The sequence below is a fragment of the Gopherus flavomarginatus genome, chromosome 23, assembly GCF_025201925.1.
Source record: "Gopherus flavomarginatus isolate rGopFla2 chromosome 23, rGopFla2.mat.asm, whole genome shotgun sequence".
Lineage (NCBI taxonomy): Eukaryota > Metazoa > Chordata > Testudines > Testudinidae > Gopherus > Gopherus flavomarginatus.
This window is the reverse complement of record NC_066639.1, coordinates 13,115,842-13,139,874: the sequence shown is the minus strand read 5'-3', so window position 1 is coordinate 13,139,874 and position 24,033 is coordinate 13,115,842. Positions and strand designations below refer to the sequence as shown.

At 51.4% G+C, this 24,033-nt stretch overlaps 1 non-coding gene across 1 annotated transcript; it reads right to left on the bottom strand.

Moving 5' to 3' along the window:
• Window positions 1-23,744: 23,744 nt before the first annotated feature.
• TRNAT-CGU (transfer RNA threonine (anticodon CGU)) lies at window positions 23,745-23,818 on the bottom strand. The gene has a single exon. It is a non-coding gene; the product is annotated as a tRNA-Thr (tRNA).
• Between the last annotated feature and the right edge of the window lie 215 nt (window positions 23,819-24,033).

The window sequence follows — 24,033 nt, the reverse complement described above, 5'->3', positions numbered from 1 at the left end:
TTTGGGCAATTGATCTTGAATTACCACCAGACAGGTCTGCTCAATGGTCTGCGGGGAGATGTTGGATGCAATGGGTACTGAGTTGCTGTGGAGAATTCCTTCTTGGGTGCTGGCTGGTGACTCTTGCCCACATGCTCAGGGTTTAGCTGATCGCCATATTTGGGGTCGGGAAGGAATTTTCCTCCAGGGCGGATTGGCAGGTGCCCTGGAGGTTTTTCGCCTTCCCCTGCAGCGTGGGGCACGGGTCGCTTGCTGGTGGTTTCCCTGCAGCTTGAGGTCTTCAAACCATTTTTGAGGATTTCAATAACTCGGTCCTGGGATAGGGGTTGTTATAAAATTGGATGGGTGGGGTTCTGTGGCCTGCCTTGTGCAGGAGGTCAGACTAGATGATCAGATTGGTCCCTTCTGACCTATGAGTCTATGAGTTTTCTCCTTCCCTTTTAGTGATTTTACTAGAAAATAGCCATCCTTGTTTAGAAGGTAAGAGCCTCCTGGAGGTTTGAAACCTGTTCAGTCTGATCCATCTGGTGACAGTTGAATTCTAGGCATGGAAAACACGAGCTTAAAGAGGTAGAATTTTATTTTGCATCTGGGATTTTGTCCCTTAGAATCACTGGGGACATTGAGGTTTGTCCTTTTTGTTTCACCTTTTCCTCCATCCATCTCTCCCTCCTTTCTCTTTGTCTCTTGCTTCTTTTGTCCTTTCTCTTGTTCCCCTTCCAACATCAGGAGGTGTGTGTGTGTGTGTGTGTGTGTGGGTGGGTGGGTGTGTATTGCGGGGGACTGCTCTGCAGCTCCCACTGTGGAAGGTCCACTCAAAAATGTGAGTCTGAAATAGCGCTCGGGCAGTGATCCCCACCAGTGACCTGGGCCATCCTTTGGGCTTTCTGGTGAGAACCCTCAGCCTCCCGTCCTCAGTCTGTACCCTGATTGGCTGAGCAGGAGGTTATTGACAGGGAGGAGATTCATGTCCTTGTTGGTCTCTTTTAAGACCAAGGAAATAAGTCAGAACCAGTTCTATGTTTAGTGAATTTTGCTGCTTCTCTGCATTAATTGTCTCTGAGCAGTTCTTGATTCTCTCTAACATTGCAGTTCTCCTCAAATACTTGCTGAATAATTACTGTCATTGTTGTTGGTCTGGAGCTCATCTAAGAGCACTTTACTCAGGTCATTCAATGGATGAAATTCAAGATCCGATGGTTAGTCTGAAAATCAGGGCTCTTGGGTCCTATTCCCAACTCTGCCTCTGACTGGCTGGGTGACCTAAGACAAGTCGATTCTCCTTTCTCAGCCTTAGCTTCTCCCTCTTTCAAGTAGGGATAATAATGATACGCTCGTACCTACCTCACGGTGGGTGGAGGATGGGGATCCATTGGAGAGTGTCACTAGGAGTAGGGCATAATATGAGGTGTCCTATCACGTTTACTCAGAGCAGATTAGAACATAATAGAATAGCTGAAACAGTCTATTTTATTTGTATTTTTTTATTTTGAAATTGTTAAGAGCAGCAACGACTTAGCTCAGACTGAAGAATCTTATCTAATTTTCAAGACCTAAGTGTCTCCTCTTTGTGTGCGAGGAGACAATTTAACACACTGTGACAAACAGGAGATGCTTTTGTTTTGCAATAAAATCTTTTTGCAAAGAACTTTCATCCCACTTGTTATGATTTCGAGAAACAAACTGGTTTAGTCTGAATGGGATTTTCGGACAGAAACGGTTTAAATGAAATTTCCCCACCATCTCGATTTCTGAGCTCTATCCCTGCCTCTGGGGGGTTTGTTGTCTGTTAGAACAGGAGTCAGGACTGGTGGCTTCTCCTTCTGGTTCTGCCACCGCCTTGCTGTGTAGGCCCTTGGGTAGGTCACTTCCCTTCTCTGGACCTCAGGCTCCTCCCCATCTGTCCAATGGGAACAGGAACAATTCTCGAACTCTGGGCAGTTGTGAGCCTGAGTGAGATAAGGGGCGTTAAAGCCCTCTGTGAAGGAGAAAGGGGAGTTTCACAGTGTTTAGCACCAAGGAATTCTAAAGTTTGCTAAAATGTCTAGTCTGTGGAAATAGGAAATGGTCGGGGCCAAACTTTTTAACCATTGCCTTTTTTAATGCCCATTCAGGGATATGAGTCCCTGTCTTTTAGGTACCTGGGGTTCTTTGCCAGCAGGAGAGAAGAGGTTCCTGCCTCCATTTTTGTGGCCTTAAGAAACCAGGTGTTGTGCCTCGGTTCTTGTCTGAGATCCCTGAAAAAGAACATTTTCCCATCCATTAACAAGACAGGACCTATCTTTCAAAGGGGAACAAAGAGACCCCTGGGACTTACAGACTAGCTAGCATGACTGCCATAGCTGGAGAGATCCTGCAATACATTCTTAAACACTCATTTTGTCAGCAGCACCTACAGGATAATTTGGTTCTTAGGACAAGTGAACATGGATTTGTCAAGAACAAATCATTCCAAACCGATCCGCTTTCCTTCTTTGGTAGGGTTCTGGGCCTGGTGGAGGTGGGTAAACGGTAGATGGGATCTAGCTTGGTGTTACTAAGGCTTTTCACACAGTCCCATAGGACATTCCCACAAGCAAACAAGGGAAATGCAGTCCAGCTGCAATCAGTGAAATGTGGGTGCAGAGCTGGTTGAAAGCCCGGACTCCAGGAGCCCTTCTCCAGGTTTGGCTGTCCAACGGAGAGGGTGTACCTAGTGGGTCCAGCAGGGATCAGTCCGGGGTCAGGTACTATTCAATATTTTCATGAATGATTTGGAAAATGCAGTGGAGAGCATGCTTCTAAAATTTGCAGCTGACATCAAGCACTTAGGAGCACAGGATTGGAATTCAAAATGCCCTTAACAAATTGGAGACTTGGTCTTCTTGAGCCAAACTCCATGGTTGGGCCCCTCTCTCTAGACTGGGCTGAAGTGAAACCCCAGAGCCAAACACTCCTCCTGGGCAGTGAGCTCCGACCTTGAATGTTCAGATGCTGCTTAGCACTGTCAGAGCAGCTTTTGCTGGGGGATTCTCCCAGCACTTTCCAATAGCGGGAAAGTATGAAATCCCCATTTGACTGCTGGGGACAGAGCCCTAGAGGGGGGAGCAACTTGGCCAAAGTCTCACAGAAAAAGGAAAACAACCAGCAGTGGAACCAATAGGAAACCCAGCAATGGAATTCAGGAGTCCTGGGGACGTGCTAGGGTGCCCAGATGTCTCGATTTTATAGGGACAGTCCAAATTTTGGGGTCTTTTTCTTATCTAGGATCCTATTACCCCCCACCCCCGTCCCAATTTTTCACACTTGCTGTCTGGTCACCCTGGGGTGTGCACATGTGTGGGTCCCAGCTGCTCCCTGCTCCCCTCATTGAAGCAGATGTGCAGGGTTACTGCCCTGGGAACTGCAGGGCACCAGTGGACATGGGGTTGGCTAGAGGAAGGTCTGACTGTAGGCAGGGTAAGGGGTGCGGGGCTGGCTGGCTTCAGGCAGGGGGGTGCATCAGGGGTTGGCTGGAGACAAGGCAGGGGGTGCAGGGCTGGCTGCAGACAGGGGGTGCAGGGCCGGTGCAGACTGGGGGTGTGTGGGGGCTGGTTGGCTTTGGGCAGGGCCACAGGGGTGTGCGGCAGGAGTTGGCTGGAGACAGGGCAGGGGGTGTGTCAGGGGCTGGCTGCGGGGCTGGCTGCAGGCAGGGCAGGGAGGATGCGGCTGGAGCGGGCAGGGCAGAAGGTGCAGGGCTGGCTGGAGACAGAGGCTGGCTGCAGGCAGGGCAGGGCAGGGGGTGCAGGGCTGACTGCAGGCAGGGCATGGGGCAGGGCCAGTGCGAGGATGTTTCATGCCCTAGGCGAAACTTCGACCTTGCGCCTTCCCCCCCCCGAGCTCCCGCCCTGAGGCGCCCCACCCATGGCAGCTCTCCCCCTCCACCCTGAGGCATCCCTCTTGTGGCAACTCCCCCGCTCTGCCCTCTGGCACCCCCCTTGCCCCAGCTCACCCCTGCTCCGAGCACGAGCACCTCGAGCACACCGTGGCCACTTCACTTCTCCTGCCTCCCAGGCTTGCGGCGCCTAAGCCTGCCAGGCAGTCAAGCACCCTCCTCTGAGCCACAGCAGCCCTGACAGTTGACAATAGAGGCACCTTAACCCCTGAATTCCTTCAATGTGTCTCCCTTCGGGGTCCAGCTCCGATCACCAGATACTCGGGGTATGTCTATACCACCTGCCAAATCGGTGGGCAGCGATCGATCCAGCGGGGGTCGATATATAGCGTCTAGTGTATACGCAACACATCGAGTGCTCTCCCCTCGACTGCTGTACTCCAACTCGGTGAGAGACGCAGGCAGAGTCTACGGGGAGCTGCAGCAGTCGACTCACTGCCACTGTGACATTATAAGTATAATCTAATATCTCATTGAAAGGTGACAGGGCCAGAAAGAGTTAATTAACTCACCTCACCAACTAACCTGACCCGTGGGTGAACCTTAAGGACTGGTTAGCAAGATATGTAAATAAACAGAGCTTTGAAATGCAAGTCTGCAGTGTTAGAGGTAGAAGGGGAGATGTTTGCTCAGGTCTTGTGATGTAGGCAAACAAGTCTTGTCTGTTGCTATAGTTTTATTTCAAAGAGCAAAAAAGGAATATTAACATTTATGATGATACTTGAGTGAAATAGTATTATTGTCTATGTGTCTCTTTGAAGGTTGTGGTAACCTGTATTTGAACTGTTTGATGGATAAATTACCCTGTACTAATTGCCAGGATGTTTGGAAGGAGAGTTAAGCCTATTGTTTTCTCAGGCCGAAAGGCTGCTGGAAATGTATAAGAACCTGGGACACGATCCTTCTTCATCTCAAATCTGCTTTGGGTTTCAAGAAGGGGAAACCTTAAGCCACAAGGATTAAGATCCCCAGTCATTGACTACAGCCACCCTGAATATGGAAATTGGACTATAACCTAAGGACTTTTGGCATCTTAAAACTCATCTCTACTACAAATCTGAACCTCAAGAATTGAATTCAAGTATATATGTCTATTAATCTTTTAACTAACACTCTCTCTCTTTTCTTTTCTAATACATTTTAGCTTAGTTAATAAGAATTGGCTATAGCAGTTATTTTGAGTAAGATCTAAGTTATAATTGAACCTGGGTGTGTGGCTGATCCTTTGGGATCGGAAAAATCTTTTCTTTCATATGATGAAGTAAGATTTTCAGGAATCATCATCATATCTGACAGGTGTGTCTGGACGGAGGCCTGAGGCTGGGTACTTTAAGGGAACTGCGTGGTTTAAACTTCTAAGTAACCAGTGAGGTACTACAGAAGCTGTTTTGTGCTGGCTTGGTAAATCTAAGTATTGAAATAACCACCAGCATTTGGGATTTGTCTGCCCTGTTTTGTTTGCAGTTCACCCTGATCGAGTGACCTCAGTTGGCTCCGACGGGCAGCACTGTCACACCTACATCCAGGCTGTAGGGTTCCGGGGGATCTTAGGGGCTTGGGGTGCACAGATAGCTACGTCCAGGCCGTAGGGGTCCCTGAGGGGATTACAGAGTTTTGGGGGGGACACAGATACCAATCTCCAGGCTCTAGGGATCCCAGGAGGGCTTAGGGGGTTCGTGGGGGGCACATATTCCTACATCCAGGCTGTAGTGGTACCAGGGGAGCTTAGGGGGTTAGTGGGGGGCATAAATACCTATGTGCAGGCTGGAGGCATCCTGGGAGTCTTAGAGGATTTTTGGGGGCCCAAGATACCTATGTCCAGGCTGTAGGGGTACCAGAGGGTCTTAGGGGTTCGGGTGGGCACAGATACGTATGTCCAGGTTATATGAGTCCCAGGAGGGGTTAGAGGTTTCGTGAGGGGCACAGATATCTACGTCCAGATTCTAGATGTCTCAGGGAGGTTAGGGGGGTTGTGGGTGTACAAATACCTACGTCTAGGCTGTAAGGGTTGCTGGGGGGTTAGGGGGTTTCTGAGGGGCACATTTACCTACGTGCACACTGGAGTGTCCCGGGGGGCTTATGGAGTCTCTATGGGGCAGAGATACCAATGTCCTGGCTGTATAGGTCCCTGGGGGGCTTAGAGAGCTTGTGGGGGGCACAGATACCTAAGTTCAGGCTGGAGGGGTCTCCAAGGGGTTTAGGTGTTTGGTGGGGGGCACAGATACCTACGTCCAGGCTGCAGGGGTCACGGAGGGGCTCAGGGTCCATCACGGAGTGTGGGGGAGTCCAGTCCTGCGCCCCTCTTCCTGGGACTCACAGTGACTCTCAGCCAGCCAGTAAAACAGAAGGTTTAATGGACAACAGGAGTGAAGGATACAGCAGAGCTTGGAGCACAAGCAGGACCCCGCAATCAAGTCCTTCTGGGGGTTCAGGAAACTTAGTTCCCAGTTTGGGATTCCCTGAATTCCAACCACCCAGTCCAAAACCAAAACTGAACTAACCCAACTCCCTCCAGCCGGCCCCTTCCTGTGTCCAGCTTCCCAGGCAAAGGTGCTGATCCCTCCCCCCTGCCTAGCTCAGGTTACAGGCTGAGCACGTGTCCGGTCCTAAAGTCACCCGCCGCTCTCCCATCCCCCACACAGACAGTCCCTACTCCATCATAGTAATGCCCAGAGCATTTCCCGCGTGGAGCAACAGTGACACCGTGTGGCCAAGCAGGGTAATGCACAGAGCATCACACCTATGTAGAGGCTGTAGCTATCCCTGGGGGGTAGTGGGGGGCACAGATAGCTACGCCTAGGGTGGAGGTGTTCTGGTGGGGATTAGGGGCTTCATGAGGGACACAAATATCTACGTCTGGGCTGGAGAGGTCCCTGGATGGCTTAGGGGGTTGTGGTGAACACAGATGCATACATCCAGGCGGTAATGGTCCCTTGGGGTTTAGGGAGTTGGTGAGGGGCACAGAAACCTACGGATGGTCTGGAGGGGTCCCTGGGGGACTTAAGGGGTTCCTGACCTGAAATCACTAAAGATCTGTGCTAGCTGGTGGGGGAGTCTGAAGCTATATTGCAGAGCAGAGTAACTGACGGAGAGAAGCAGTTTGTGGGATGGTGGGAGTGGCCCAAGGAGTGAGGTGAGCAGAGCAGTTTTTGGGGACAGCTGGAGCAGATCACAGGTCGGCTGGAGGAGCAGAGCAGCTGTTGGACTGAGGTGAGCATTTCATGGGGAAGGCGGAAGCAGAATCCCACGGAGAGGCAGGGCAGTTGGCAGTGGACCACTAAGGTGCCCCTTTCTACCCAGGCTGGGAGGGGGAAAATCCCTGCAGATAGACTCTTGAACTCTGGGGCTGGGGGACTGTGGGTGATTTTGGGGATGCTGGTCTCTTGAAACATTTGAGGTATTGGACTTTGGAGTCTTGGGGTTATTTGGGGATTGCTAGACTCAAGAGCCCAGGGAAAAGGACACGGCCTAGTTGAGGTGTTTTCCCAATTTAATGCTATGTTGTTTATCTCACGTTATTAAACATTTTCTGCTACACCCAGACTCTGTGCTTGCGAGAGGGAAAGTATTGTCTCTTTGAGGCACCTAGGGGTGCATATGTAAATTTTTCCCATGTCACTGAGTGGGGGCTCGATCTGGTTTGCATTACTTTGTAGGGAAGGGACCCCTATGTACTGAACCCAGTCCTTGCTGCTATCAATTCAGCCTGGCAGAAAGGTTCCACCTATGTCCAGGCTGTAGGGGTCCCTGGGGGGCTCAGGGGTTTGGTGGGGGGCACAGATACCTACGTCCAGGCTGCAGGGGTCCCGGAGGAGCTTAGGGGGTGTCACAGAGTGTGGTGGAATCCGGCCCTGCACCCCTCTTCCTGGGACACACAGTGACTCAGCCAGCCAGTGAAAGAGAAGGTTTTTTTGGCCACCCGGAACAAAAGGTACAGCAGAGCTTTAGGGCACAACCAGGACCCCTCAATCAAGTCCTTCTTGGGGTTCAGGAAGCTTAGTTCCCAGTTTGGGATTCCTTGAATTCCAACAACCCAGCTCCAAACCAAAACTGAACTAACTCCCTCCAGCCGGCCCCTTCCTGTGTCCAGCTTCCCGGGCAAAGGTGCTGACCCCCTCCCCGCTGCCTAGCTTGAGTTACAGGCTTAGGTCCTCTCCCTCACTGAAAGTCACCCGCCGCTCTCCCATCCCCCACACAGACAGTCCCTACTCCATCACAGTAATGCACAGAGCATTGCCTGCATGGAGCAACAGTGACACCCTGTGGCCACGCAGGGTAATGCACAGAGCATTTCCTGCATGGAGCAACAGTGACACTGTGTGGCCACGCAGGGTAATGCACAGAGCATTTCCTGCATGGAGCAACAGTGACACTGTATCAGAGGAGTAGCCGTGTTAGTCTGGATCTGTAAAAGCAGCAAAGAGTCCTGTGGCACCTTATAGACTAACAGACGTTTTGGAGCATGAGCTTTCGTGGGTGAATACCCACATGGACTTTTTTTGAGGGTCGAAATGACAGTCTGGACCTCTACATTGAATGCTTCCGCCAACATGCACAGGCAGAAATTGTGGAAAAACAACATCACTTGCCTCATAACCTAAGTTGTGCAGAACGCAATGCCATCCACAGCCTCAGAAACCACCCAGACGTTATCATCAAAGAGGCTGACAAAGGAGGTGCTGTTGCATCATGAACAGGTCTGACTACCAAAAGAAGGCTGCCAGACAACTCTCCAACACCAAATTCTACAGGCCACTTCCCTCAGATCCCACTGAGGAATACACTAAGAAACTGCACCATCTACTCAGGACACTCCCTACACTAACACCGGAACAAATCAACATACCCTTAGAGCCCCGATCAGGGTTATTCTATCTACTACCCAAGATCCACAAACCCAGAAATCCTGGACGCCCCATCATCTCGGGCATTGGCACTCTCACTGAAGGACTGTCTGGATATGTGGACTCTCTATTCAGACCCTATGCCACCAGCACTCCCAGCTATCTCTGTGACACCACTGATTTCCTGAGGAAACTACAACGCATTGGTGACCTTACAGAAAACACCATCCTAGCCACCATGGATGTATAGGCTCTCTACATGAACATCCCACACACAGATGGAATACAAGCTGTCAGGAACAGTATCCCTGATGATGCCACAGCACAACTGGCTGCTGAGCTCTGTGCCTTTATCCTCACACACAACTATTTCAAATTTGATGACAATATATATCTCCAGATCAGTGGCACAGCTATTGGCACCCACATGGCCCCACAATATGCCAATATCTTTATGGCCGACCTGGAACAACGCTTCCTCAGCTCTCGTCCACTCACGCCCCTTCTCTACCTACACTACATTGATGACATCTTCATCATCTGGACCCATGGGAAGGAGCCTCTGGAAAAATTCCACCATGATTTCAACAGCTTCCACCCCACCATCAACCTCAGCCTGGACCAATCTATACGGGAGGTCCGCTTCCTAGACACCACGGTGCAAATAAATGATGGTCACATTACCATCACCCTATACCGAAAACCTACCGACCGCTATGCCTAACTTCATGCCTCCAGCTTCCATCCCGGGCACATCACACGATCCACTGTCTACAGCCAAGCACTGAGGTACAACCGCATCTGCTCTAACCCCTCAGACAGAGACCAACACCTACAAAATCTCCACCAAGCATTCTCAAAACTACAATACCCACACGAGGAAATAAGGAAACAGATCAACAGAGCCAGACGTGTACCCAGAAGCCTCCTACTGCAAGACAAACTCAAGAAAGAAATCAACAGGACTCCACTGGCCATCACATACAGTCCCCAGCTAAAACCTCTCCAACGCATCATCAGGGACTGGACAATGATCCCACACTTTCACAGGTCTTGGGTGGCAGGCCAGTGCTCACCCACAGGCAACCTGCCAACCTGAAACATATTCTCACCAGTAACTGCACAGCGCACCATAGTAACTCTAGCTCAGGAACCAATCCATGCAACAAACCTCGGTGCCAACTCTGCCCAAATATCTACACCAGCGACACCATCACAGGACCTAACCAGATCAGCCACACCATCACCGGTTCATTCACCTGCACGTCCACAAATGTAATATACGCCATCATATGCCAGCAATGCCCCTCTGCTATGTACATTGGCCAAACTGGACCATCGCTATGGAAAAGGATAAATGGACACAAATTGCATATTAGGAATGGCAATATACAAAAACCTGCAGGAGAACACTTCAGCCTCCCTGGCCACACTATAGCAGACCTTATGGTGGCCATCCTGCAGCAAAAAAACTTCAGGACCAGATTTCAAAGAGAAACTGCTGAGCTTCAGTTCATCTGCAAATTTGACACCATCAGCTCAGGATTAAACAAAGATTGTGAATGGCTTGCCAGTTACAGAACCAGTTTCTCCTCCCTTGGTTTTCACACCTCAACTGCTAGAACAGGCCCTCATTCTCCCTGATTGAACTACCTCATTATCTCTAGCTTGCCTGCATATATATACCTGCCCCTGGAAATTTCCACTACATGCATCTGAGGAAGTGGGTATTCACCCACGAAAGCTCATACTCCAAAACGTCTGTTAGTCTATAAGGTGCCACAGAACTCTTCGCTGCTTTTACAGATCCAGACTAACAGGGGCTACCCCTCTGATAAGTGACACCATGTGGCCACACAGGGTCAGGCACTATTAATTTCCTGACTGGAGATACATTGACACCGTGTGGCCAGACAGAGTAATGCCCAGAGCATTTATCTCATAGAGGAACAGTGACACTGTGTGGCCACGCAGGGTAATGCACAGAGTATCACACCTATGTAGATGCTGTAGAGATCCCTGGGGGGCTTAGGGGTCGTGGGGGACACAGATAGCTACGTCTAGGCTGGAGGCATTCCAGTGGAGATTAGGGGCTTCATAGGGGACACAAATATCTACATCTGGGCTGGAGAGTTCCCTGGACGGCTTAGCTGGTTGTGGTTAGCATAGATACATACGTCCAGGCTGTAGTGGTCCCTAGGGGTTTAGGGAGTTGGTGAGGGGCACAGAAACCTATGTATGGTCTGGAGGGATCCCTGGGGGACTTAAAAGGTTGTGGTTGCGCAGATACCTACGTCCTGGTTGGAGGGGGCCCTGGGGAGCTTAGGGGGTTTGTGTGGCATACACATAGCTACAGCCAGGCTGGTGGGGGCCCTATGGGTCATACGGGGCTTGTGGGGGGCAGAGATACCTATGTCCAGGCTGGAGAAGTCGTGGGGAGGGCTTAGAGGGTTCCTGGAGGTCACAAATATCTACATTCAGGCTGGAGGGGTTCTGGGGGTATTAGGGAGTTGTGGGGGGGCACAGATACCTATTTCGAAGTTGTAGGGGTCCCAGGGTTGCTTTGGCGCATTTTGGGGTACAGATACCTACGTCCATGCTGTAGGGGTCGCTAGGAGGATCAGTGTGTTCGTGAGGGTACACAGATACCTACGTCTAGGCTATAGGGATCCTGGGGGGGCTTAAGGGTTTGTGAGGGGCACAGATACCTTCATCCAGGCAAGAGGGGTCCTGGGGGCCTTAGGGGGTTCGTGTTGGGCACAGATACCTGCGTCTAGGCTGGAGGGGTTCTTGGGGGCTTAGGCGGGTTGTGGGGATCTCAGATAACTATGTCGAGTATGGAGGGGTCCCATCGTGGCCTAGGGGGTCTGTGGGGGGCACAGATACCTGCGTCTGGGCTGGAGGGGTTTCGGGGGTCTTAGGAGGGTTGTGGGGGCACAGATACCTATGTCCGTGCTGGAGGGACCCCGTCGTGGCTTAGGGGATTCGTGGGGTCTGAGATACCTACATCTAGGCTGGAGGGGTCCCGGGGGGGATTAGCTGTGTTGAGGGGGGAACAGATACCTACATCCCGATTGTAGGTGGCCCTGGGTAGCTTAGGCGGTTTGTGGAGGTCACAGATACAAACATCCAATGTGTAGGGGTCCCGAGGGTCTTTGTGGGGCTCTGGGGGTTACAGATACCTACCTACAGGCTGGAGGGGTCCTGTGGGTCTTAGGGGGTTTGTGGGGCATACAGATGCCTACATCTGGGCTTGTGGGTTCCCTGGGGGGCTTAGAGGTTTGTGGGGAGCACAGATACCTTTATCGAGCCTAGATGGGTCCCAGTGGGATTAGGGGGTTGTGGGGGGCACAACCTATGTAAGCAGAAGCAGGATGAACTCTACCCTGACATCTGGTGGTGAATTATGGCGAGTGTGGAAAAGAATTGGGACAGGCAACCTAGTGACAGATGATGTGGGAAAAGCTGAAGTGCTCAATGCTTTTTTTGCCTCGGTCTTCACAGACACTGGCAGCACAGTATGGGGAGGAAGTGAGCAGCCCTCGGTGGTGAAAGAACAGATTAAGGACTATTTAGAAAAGCTGGACATGACCAAGTCCTCAGTTCCAGATCTAATGCATCTGAGGGTCCTGATGGAGTTGGCAGATGTGACTGCGGAGCCATTGGTCATTATCTTTGAAAACTCGTGGTGACTGGGGGAGGTCTCAGATGATTGGAAAAAGGCAAATCTAGTGCCTATATCTCTGCACTGCAATTTTAGTCTTGCAGCTGAAGCCCTATAAGTCTGAATCAGCTGGCTGAGCTTTGAGACAGGTGCCCTGGGTGTTTTAATCACAGTATAGACATAACGTTAGGCTACGTCTCCAGTGCAATGAAACACCCACGACTGGCCCATTTCGGATTAATCAGGGTCATGCGGCTTGGGCTGTAAAATTGCAGTGTACGTGTCTCAGCTCAGGCTCAGTCCCCTGCTCTAGGAGCCCAGAGGGTTGGGAGGGAGTTTAGCGAGTGGAAATGGTAAAACCACAGCGAAGTATTGCCCTGGACTCATGGCATTTCTCCATTGGTCTGTCTGCTTTGGGGCAGGGACAATAACACATCCTGCTGCATTTGTTATTTCAAACGGCAGTTTAGGATTTTCATTCTCACACATGGTGCACAAAGCAGGACTCAACCCTCGGTGTAAACTAAACGAGCTGCCCACAGATTCTGGCAGCCACAATGAGCATTTGGTGCCAGAGCTCAGACCTGCGGCTGTCCCAGAGGGAGGGGGTCATCTGTGATGGTCTGGAACACTGACCTATCAGCTCCTAACTCCCAAACTTTCAGTAACTCTATTATCAGTGTCTGTGAGTGTAATTTAAACCATAAGAACAGCCACACTGGACTAAAGCTGCATCTAGCTCTGTGTTTTGTCCTCTGGTTGTAGCCAATACCAGGTGCCCCAAGAACTACTCAACAAGGCACCACTGGGAGTTGAACCCAGGATCTCCTGTTTACAAAACAGGTGTTTTAGCCAGCTAAGCCATGGTGACTGCCTGTGGCTAAGGAACACTGTCTGCTCACACCTGACTCCTTGCCATCCCCACCAGGGCCTGACAAGCTTTGCATGTGTTTGGATTCTGCAAAGCAGAGGAGCAGGTGAAGTTTTCCTTGCAAACTGTGTGTGTGTGTGTGTGTGTGTGTGTGTGTGTGTGTGTGTGTGTGTGTGTGTGTGTGTGTGTGTGTGTGTGTGTGTGTGTGTGTGTGAATCTTTGGCCAGGTCTGCACTACAAAGTTATTTCAGCAGAATTCTATCACTCAGGTGTGTGAAAAACACACAACGCTCCCTCAGTTGACACCCTTCTCCTCTGTCCCAACCCACAGCCCCTCCTATTCCCAGTGCCCCTCAATCCCAACCTTGACAAGAGGCCTAGAGCTTTTTGCAGCAAACTTAAAGCAACAAATTGTCAGTGTAAATGCTGCTGTTTATTATATCACCATAACTGACCTCCACCAGTATCCCACAATGCCCGCCGTGAACTCGCCTGCCCTGCATTTCTGCTACAGAGGCTTAGCCTCTTCCCTTCCCTAGCTCCAGAACGTTCTGACAGCTGAGCCGCTAGCTACACCGAGGTTAGGTTTATATAGCTGCATTGCTTGAGGGAGGTGTACATTTTACACACCTCTAAGTAATGTAGTTACACCGACCTAATTTTGTAGCATAGACCTGTCCAAATAATCACTCACACACCTTGGGAGTAAACCTTCCCCTACTCCTCTGCTTTACAGAATCCAAACACGAGCAAAGCTTGTCAGGGCTCAATGGGGATTGGCAGAGTCAGGTGTGGGCAGACACAATGCTTTAAATAACAGCAGGCACCATGGCTTAGCTGGTTACAGAGCCTGTTTTGTAAATAGGAGATCCTGGGTTCAACTCCTAGGGGTGCTTGGTTGAGTGGCTTTTGAGGCATCTGGTGTTGGCGACTGTCAGAAAACAAGATTCAGAGCTAGACGGGCCTTCGGTCTAGCCCAGTGTGGTTTTTATTATGGTTTAAATTACACTCACAGGCACTGCTAACAGAGTTACTGAAAGTTTGGGTGTTAAGAGCTGGTAGGTCAGTGGTCCAGTCCCCTCAATGCAGTTTTACCATTTCCACTCGCTAAACTCCCTCCCGACCTTCTGGGCTCCTAGAGCAGGGGACTGAGCCTGAGCTGAGACACGGACACTGCAACTTTACAGCCCAAGCCGCATGACCTTGATTAATGTGACCCGGGCCAGTCGTGGTGTTTCATAGCACTGGAGACGTAGCCTAATGTTATGTCTAGACTGCGATTAACACACCCAGGGTACTTGTCTCAAAGTCCGGCCAGATGACTCAGGGTTATGGGGCTTGGGCTGCAAGACTATAAAATTACAGTGCAGACAGATGGGCTTGAGCCCAACCTCTGAAACCCCCATGAGAAGTGAGTGTTTCTGAACCCAGGCTTCAGTGTGAACACAAATATTCGCAACACAGTTTTTAGCCCCTCAGCTTTAGCTCCATGGGCCCAAGTCAGATGACCCAGGCCAGCCATGCTGCCATCTTTATCCCAGGAGAGATGGACTCTACGGGTACGTCTCCATTGCAATGTCAGCCCAGGTGTGGCACGCTGTGCTCAAAGCAGCACCTGGAAGCCCCATATTCACCACTCTCATATAATGATGATACGGTTTGTACAAAGTCTGCCTGGTGAGGTATCATTTCAAAAGTCTTGATCTGTTGAACATTAATATTGTGTTGGACTGTGTGTGTAGCATTGGCCGGGAAGTTGTGAAGCTTGCTCTGTGTGTGTTACTGAGATATGTTATGAGGTTGGGAAATGCCCACCACCAGCCTTTCAGGTGTGACAATGGAGGAGCCAGACTCGCTGCTGGCCCATTAAAGGGATCCACACTCCCAAGGACTATCCCAGGAACCGTGTACAATGCAGACTTCTCCGAGATAGCACAGCGACAATGGACACTGCTTGACTCACATCCTAGCAAAGGAGCTTTCTAGAAAGTTGGAAGAAACTATGAAAGAAGGGTAGAGACATCATGATTTGGCCTCTCTCCCCATAACTCAACAGCTGGAAACACACCTGGAAGACAAAACTGATTAGAAACCAGAAGAGAATAATAATAATACATTCAAATCAAAGTCCCCAAACAGACTAGCATTGGTTTTTCAGCAGAAAATTTTCAGTTTGGGGATTTTCTTTTCCCAGTCAGACTTTGCCAAGGGAAGCAGAGAGAAAATGTTTGAGTTGCCCCCTTCAGAACAGCTTGGCCTAGACACTAGCTCTGCTTCACTGTTGTGGCCTTGCTCAGAATGGGGGTATTTTAATTATTTGGGGAGGTCTCAGGGTGTTTGGGGGAGATTATGAGGATGTTCCCTTTTGAGAGAAAAGCTAAGAAATACAGGACTAGAGAAAAACTTTTTTTAGAAATGTGGGATTTAAACATTTTATTTAAAGCAATGGGGAGGAGTCTGAGTTTCTCAGAAGGTTTTTGTTTGCAGGAAGCAACATTGCTAGAGCTGTTATTGTACCGAAGGGGGAGATGGTTGTCTATAAAGGAGGGGTGAATACCAAATGCCTCTGATGAGGATGGAATTTGAACCGATGTGTGCAGAGCACAATGGATTAGCAGTGTATCACCTTATCCACTCAGCCACTTCATCTGAACCATCAGGAAATGGACAGGAAGAGAAATCTAAGGCCGGCAGAGATAGGGACAATATGGAGTTTTTAAATACTAAGCATAAGCAGGGTCTGACTGAGCTCCCCCCTCACATCTAGTGAGCTGGGAAAAGACTTCAGGAACAGACTGTGTTTGCATAGACACATCTACTCTGCCTAGCTATGCAGCATGATGGGGCCGCTTGCCCAAAATGACCAGTTTGGGATGGTGGTGGGTTAAAAATCACTTTAGGATTGAGTGCAATGAAATGTTATTCTCCTTCCTGTATGAGTGAAGGGCAGCAGAACATACCTAGTCCGTCCTGATGGAGGGATAGGTGGGTGAGGAATAGCTTTTATTGGACTGCAGAGAAGTGATTGAAGACATCACCTTAAACCAGTGGTCCCCAAACATTTCACATTGTGCCCTTTTAGCCATGGCTGTGGCCCCTTGGAAGCCACGGTCGAGAACCGGGGCTGGGAGTGGGGCTGTTGCTTGCTGGGGAGAGGGGTGCGGACAGGGGTAAAGGGTTTGACGCCGGGCTGGGAGCCAGAGTCTCAGGCTGAGGGTGGGGTTGGGGAAGAGCTGGGACAGAGTGGGGCTGAGTAGTGCTCCCTCTCTGCCCTCCATAGGGGCTGGCTCAGGCTCTGAGGTGACCCCATGAATCTTCCTCTGTGTCCCCCTGGGAGTCATGCCCCACATTATGGGGACCACTGAACCCTACTTTCTAAGCAGGGGCTAGTGATGCCAAAGCCCAGGGAAAGGGAGAACATGTGCGGGGTCCACAGCTCCAGAACCATCCCCCCCCACTTCTGTCTGTGGCTCTGCCCCCTTCCACACCTTCCACCCATGGCCCCATCCACTGTCACCTCTGTTCCAACCCTTCCTCCACTGGCCCCACCCTATCACTCCTTTACCCCTGCCCCGCTGCGGCCCTGAGACCAGAGAAGCTCTGTGCCCCTGCTGCAGCCCCCGGGCAATAGAAGGGAGTGGGAGCTCCTCCAGCCCTGGGGCCACCATGGGGGAGACTTTTCCAGGGGGACCCAATTTGGCCAGGGCCCCCCTGGGACCCCGACAGCCTGAATGTAGGGTTATGTGCAACCACAGCCCCTCTATGCACCCCAGGAACATTTACAGCCAGGACATTGGTATCTGTGCCCCCCATAAACCCCCTAATCCCCACGGGAACCCCTACAGCCTGGACATAGGTATCTGTGCCCCCCACGAACCCACAAAGCCCCCCAGGGACCTTCACAACCAGGAGGTTGGTATCTGTGACCTCCAGAAATCCCCGAATGCCCCAGGAACCCCTACAGCCTGAACGTAGGTATCTGTGACTCCAATGAACCTCCTAAACCACCCAGGACCCCTTCAGCTAGGACATAGGTGTCTGTTCCCCCCTCAACCCCCAATCCCCTGGGGACCCCTAGACCCTGGATGTAGGTATCTGTGTCTGCCCCGATCCCCTAAGCACCCCCATTACCCCTTTAGCCTGGACATAGGTATCTGTGCTCCCACAAACCCCCTAAACGTCCCAGCCACCCCTTCAGCCTGGACGTACCTATCTGTGACCCCCACGAATCCCCTAAGCCCCCAGGGATCCCTACAGCCTGGACACAGGTGTCTGAGCACCCCACGAACCCCCTAAGCTCCTCGGGACACATCCAGCCTGGATGTATCTGAGCCCCCAGTGAACCGCCTAATCTCCTCGGGACACCAACAGCCTGCACCTAGGTATCTGTGCCCCCCACAAACTCCCTATACCCCCCATGACCCCTCCAGCCTAGATGTAGGTATCTGTACCCCCACAGCCCCCCTGGGACTCCTACAGCCTGGAGGTTCGTATCTGTGCCCCCCACAAAACCCCAACCCCCCCGGGACCCCTCCAGCCTGGACATAAGTATCTGTGCACCCCACGAACCCATAAGTACCTGTAGGGACGCCTACAGCATGGACTTAGGTATCTGGGGGCCCCCAAACCCTCCCTAAGCCCACCAGGGACCCCTACAGCCTAGAGATAAGTATCTGTGCCCCCGAACCCCATAAGCCCCCCCAGACGCCTCCAGCCTGGACTTAGGTATCTGTGCCCCCCACAACCCGTAAGTGCTGAGAAACCCCTCCAGCCTGGAGGTAGATATCTGTGCCCACCAGAAACCTCCTTAGCCCCCCCAGGAACCCTCCAGCCTGGACCTAGGTATTTGTGCCCCCTCAACACACTAATTCCCTCTGGAAGCCCTGTTGCCTGGATGTAGGTATCTCTGCCCCCCACAAACCCCCTAAGCCTCCCAGAGACCCCTACAGCCTAGACGTATGTACCTGTGCCCCCAGAAAACCCCTAATCCACCCGGGGACCCCTACAGCCTAGACGTATGTATCTGTGCCAACCACAAATCCCCTAAGCCTCCCAGGGACCCCTTCAGCCTGGACATAGGTGGAACCCTTCTCCCAGGCTGAATTGATAGCAGCAAGGACTGGGTTCAATACATAGGAGTCCCTTCCCTACGATGTAATGCAAACCAGCTCGAGCCCCCACCCAGTGACATGGGAAAATTTTACATATGCACCCCTAGGTGCGTCAAAGAGGCAATGCTTCCCCTCTCGCAAGCACAGAGTCTGGGTGTAGCAGAAAATGTTTAATAACGTGAGATAAACAACGTAGCATTAAACTGGGAAACCACCTCAACTAGGCCGTGTCCTTTTCCCTGGGCTCTTGAGTCTAGCAATCCCCAAGACTCCAAAGTCCAATACCTCAAATGTTTCAAGAGTCCAGCAACCCCAAAATCACCCACAGTCCCGCAACCCCAGAGTTCAAGAGTCTATCTGCAGGGTTTTTCCCCCTGCCAGCCTGGGTAAAAAGGGGCCCCTTACATGGTTCACTGCTGACTGCCCTGCCTTTCCGTGAGATTCTGCTTCCGCCTTCCCCACGAACTGCTCAACTCGGTCCAGCAGCTACTCTGCTCCACCAGCTGACCTTTGATCTGCTCCAGCTGTCCCCAAAAACTGCTCGGCTCACCTCACTCCGTGGGCCACTCCAACCCTCCCACAAACTGCTCCTCTCTGCCAGCTGCTCTGCCCCGCAATATAGCTTCAGACTCCCCCACTAACTAGCACAGCTCTTTAGTGATTTCAGCTCAGGAACCCGGAACTTCAATTCTTAAGAGAATCAAAAATCAGCTCTGCTATTCAACTGTTAAAAGAGAAGAAGGTGTAATTGGTGTTTTTGGCTCATCCAAGGAGCCCACTCCCTTGTCTAGCAAGTGCCACTCGATGGTGAGAATCTCTGTCTCAAAGCAGTTTCACAGTTCCTCATCCACACAATCAGAGTGAAAACACTCCACATCTCACGCCCCAACAACAGATAAACTGGGGATACCACAGCTGTCAAAGCAACGATCCCAGGCTGCCATGGCCATGACAGGCAGGGTGGGTGTGCCTATGCAAACACGATCAGCCCCTGAAATTCTTTTCCACACTCGACATAATTCACCACCAGATGTCAGGGTAAAGTTCATCCTGCTTCTGCTTACATAGGTATCTGTGCCCCCCACAACTCCCTAATGCCACCGGGACCCATCTAGCCTGGATAAAGGTATATGTGCTCCCCACAAACCTCTAAGCCCCCCAGGGAACCCACAAGCCCAGATGTAGGCATCTATATGCCCCACAAACCCCCTAAGACCCACAGGACCCCTCCAGCCTGTAGGTAGGTATCTGTGACTCCCAGAGCCCCACAAAGACCCTCGGGACCCCTACAGCATGGATGTTTGTATCTGTGAACCTCCACAAACTGCCTAAGCTACCCAGGGCCCCCTACAATCGCGATGTAGGTATCTGTTCCCCCCCCACACACCTAATCCTCCCCAGGACCCCTCCAGCTTAGACGTAGGTATCTCTGACCCCACGAATCCCCTAAGCCACAACGGGACCCCTCCAGCATGCACATAGGTATCTGTGCCCCCACAACCCTCCTAAGACTCCCAAACCCCTCCAGCCTGGATGCAGGTATCTGTGCCCCCCACAAACCTCCTAGGCCACGATGGGACCCCTCCAGCCTCGACATAGTTATCTAAGCTCCCTACAACCCCCCTAAGCCCCCCGGAACCCCTCCAGCCTAGATGCAGGTATCTGTGCCCAACACGAACCCCCTAAGGCCCCCAGGACCCCTCTTGCTTGGATGAAGGTATCTGTGCCCCCCACAAGCCCCTAAGACCCCCTAGGATCCCTACAGGCTGGACGTAGGTATCTGTACACCCTCACGAACACACTGATCCTCCCAGCGACCACTACAGCATAGACATAGGTATCTGTACCCCAAAATGCCCCAAAGCAACCCCGGGACCCCTACAACCTCGAAATAGGTATCTGTGCCCCCCCCCACAACTCCCTAATACTCCCAGAACCCCTTCAGCCTGGATGTAGATATTTGTGGCCTCCAGGAGCCCCCTAAGCCTTCCCCAGGACTTCTCCAGCCTGGACATAGGTATCTCTGCCCCCCAGAAGCTCCCTAAGACCCATAGGGCCCCTACCAGCCTGGATGTAGGTGTGTGTACACCACACAACCCCCCTAAGCTCCCCAGGGCCCCCTCCAACCAGGACATAGGTATCTGCGCAACCACAACCCCTTAAGTCCCTCAGGGACCCATCCAGACCATACATAGGTTTCTGTGCCCCTCACCAACTCTCTAAACCCCCAGGGACCACTACAGCCTGGACGTACGTATCTGTGCTCACTACAACCCCCTAAGCCATCCAGGCACCTCTCCAGCCCGGATGTAGATATTTGTGTCCCCCATGAAGCCCCTAATCCCCACTGGAATGCCTCCAACCTGGACGTAGCTATCTGTGCCCCTCACAAACCCTAAGTCCCCCCAGGATCTCTACAGACTCTACATAGGTGTGATGCTCTGTGCATTACCCTGCATGGCCACACGGTGTCACTGTTGCTCCATGCGGGAAATGCTCCGTGCATTACCCTGCTTGGCCACACGGTGTCACTGTTGCTCCATGCGGGAAATGCTCTGTGCATTACCCTGCGTGGCCACACGGTGTCACTGTTGCTCCATGCGGGAAATGCTCCGTGCATTACCCTGCTTGGCCACACGGTGTCACTGTTGCTCCATGCGGGAAATGCTCTGTGCATTACCCTGCGTGGCCACACGGTGTCACTGTTGCTCCATGCGGGAAATGCTCTGTGCATTACCCTGCATGGCCACACGGTGTCACTGTTGCTCCATGCGGGAAATGCTCTGTGCATTACCCTGCATGGCCACATGGTGTCACTGTTGCTCCATGCGGGAAATGCTCTGTGCATTACCCTGCGTGGCCACACGGTGTCACTGTTGCTCCATGCGGGAAATGCTCTGTGCATTACCCTGCTTGGCCACACGGTGTCACTGTTGCTCCATGCGGGAAATGCTCTGTGCATTGCTGTGATGGAGTAGGGACTGTCTGTGTGGGGGATGGGAGAGCAGGGGGTGACTTTACGACTGGACATGTGCTCAGCCTGTAACCTGAGCTAGGCAGGGTGTGAGGGGGTCAGCACCTTTGCCCGGGAAACTGGACACAGGAAGGGGCTGGCTGGAGGGAGTTGGGTTAATTCAGTTTCGGTTTTGGTCTGGGTGGTTGGAATTCAGGGAATCCCAAACTGAACCCCCAGAAGGACTCGATTGAGGGGTCCTGCTTGTGCCTACAATCTCTGCTGTATCCTTCGCTCCTGTTGTCCATTAAACCTTCTGTTTTACTGGCTGGCTGAGAGTCACTGTGAGTCCCAGGAAGAGGGGTACAGGGCCGGACTCCCCCACACTCCGTGACAGACCCTAAGCCCCTCCGGGACCCCTGAGGCCTGGACGTAAGTATCTGTGCCCCCCACCAAACACCTAAGCCCCCCAGAGACCCCTCCAGCCTGAACTTAGGTATCTGTGCTCCCCACAAACCCCCTAAGCCCCCCAGGGACGTATACAGCCAGGACATTGGTATCTGCGCCCCATATAGACTCCATAAGCCCCCTGGGACACTCCAGTGTGCACGTAGGTATATGTGCCCCTCAGAAACCCCCTAATTCCCCATGAACCCCTACAGCCTGGACGTAGGTATTTGTATCCCCACAACCCTCCTTACCCCCCCCCCAGGACATCTTCAATCTGGACATAGGTATCTCTGCCCCTCACAAAACTCTAATCCCCCCTGGGACCAATACAGCCTGGACATACGTATCTGTGCCCACCCAAACCCCTAAGACCCCCTGGTACCCCTACAGCCTGGACATAGGTATCTTGGGCCCCCAAAAATCCCCTAAGACTCCCAGGATGCCTCCAGCCTGGACGTAGGTATCTATGCCCCCCACTAACCCCCTAAGCCCCGCTGGTACCACTGCAGCCTGGATGTAGGAATATGTGCCCCCCACTAACCCCCAAGCCCCCCTGGAACTCCTAGAGCCTGGAGATTGGTATCTGTGTCCCCCCAAAAACTCTCTAATCCCCCCCGGGACCCCTACGGCCTGGACGTAGGTATCTGTGCACCCCAAGGCCTCTAAGATCCCCCGGACTCCTACAGCCTGGATGTAGGTGTGACGGTGCTGCCCGTGGGAGCCAGCTGAGATCACTCAATCAGGGTGAACTGCAAACAAAACAGGGCAGACAAATCCCAAACGCTGGTGGTTATTTCAATACTTAGATTTACCAAGCCAGCACAAAACAGCTTCTGTAGTACCTCACTGGTTACTTAGAAGTTTAAACCATGCAGTTCCCTTAAAATACCCAGCCTCAGGCCTCTGTCCAGACACACCTGTCAGATATAATGATGATTCCTGAAAATCTTACTTCATCATATAAAAGAAAAGATTCTTCCGATCCCAAAGGGTCCGCCACATAAACAGGTTCAACTATAACTTAGATCTTACCCAAAATACATGCTACAGCCAATTCTTATTAACTAAGCTAAAATTTATTAGAAAAGAAAAGAGAGAGAGTATTAGTTAAAAGATTAATAGACATATTAATCTTAAGGGCCCAAAAGCAAGCTATTCCGATGGGTAGGAAAGATAGAAAATGTGGCAAAAGACCACCTTGGCTTAACCACGAGACCTTGCATGACCTGCAAAATAAAAAGAAGTCATAAAAAAATGGAATCTAGGTCAGATTACAAAGGATGAATATAGGCAAATAACACAGGAATGCAGGGGCAAGATTAGAAAGGCAAAGATACAAAATGAGCTCAAACTAGCTATGGGAATAAAGGGAAAAAAGAAGACTTTTTTATCAATACATTAGAAGCAAGAGGAAGACCAAGGACAGGGTAGGCCCACTGCTTAGTGAGGAGGGAGAAACAGTAACAGGAAACTTGGAAATGGCAGAGATGCTTAATGACTTCTTTGTTTTGGTCTTCCCTGAGAAGTCTGAAGGAATGTCTAACATAGTGAATGCTTATGGGAAGGGGGTAGGTTTAGAAGATAAAATAAAAAAAGAGCAAGTTAAAAATCATTTAGAAAAGTTAGATGCCTGCAAGTCACCAGGGCCTGATGAAATGCATCCTAGAATACTCAAGGAGTTAATAGAGGAGGTATCTGAGCCTCTAGCTATTATCTTTGGAAAGTCATGGGAGACGGGAGAGATTCCAGAAGACTGGAAAAGGGCAAATATAGAGCCCATCTATAAAAAGGGAAATAAAAACAACCCAGGAAACTACAGACCACTTAGTTTAACTTCTGTGCCATAAAATCACACTGGGCTAGACCAAAGGCCCATCAAGCTCTGAATCTTGTCTTCTGACAGTAGCCAATACCAGGTGCCCCAAAAGCCACTCCCCTAGGGACCACTGGGAGTTGAACCCAGGATCTCCTGCTTACGAGGCAAGTGCTTTAGCCTGCTAAGCCATGGTGCCTCCATGTGATTAAAGCACAGTGTCTGACCACACCTGACTCTCTGCCATGTAGGTAGGTATTTGTGACCCCCAGAGCCCCACAAAGACCCTCGGGACCCCTACAGCATGGATGTTTGTATCTGTGACCCCCACAAACCACCTAAGCTACCCAGGGCCACCTACAATCGGGATGTAGGTATCTGTTCCCCCCCCACAACACAGCTAATCCCCCCGGG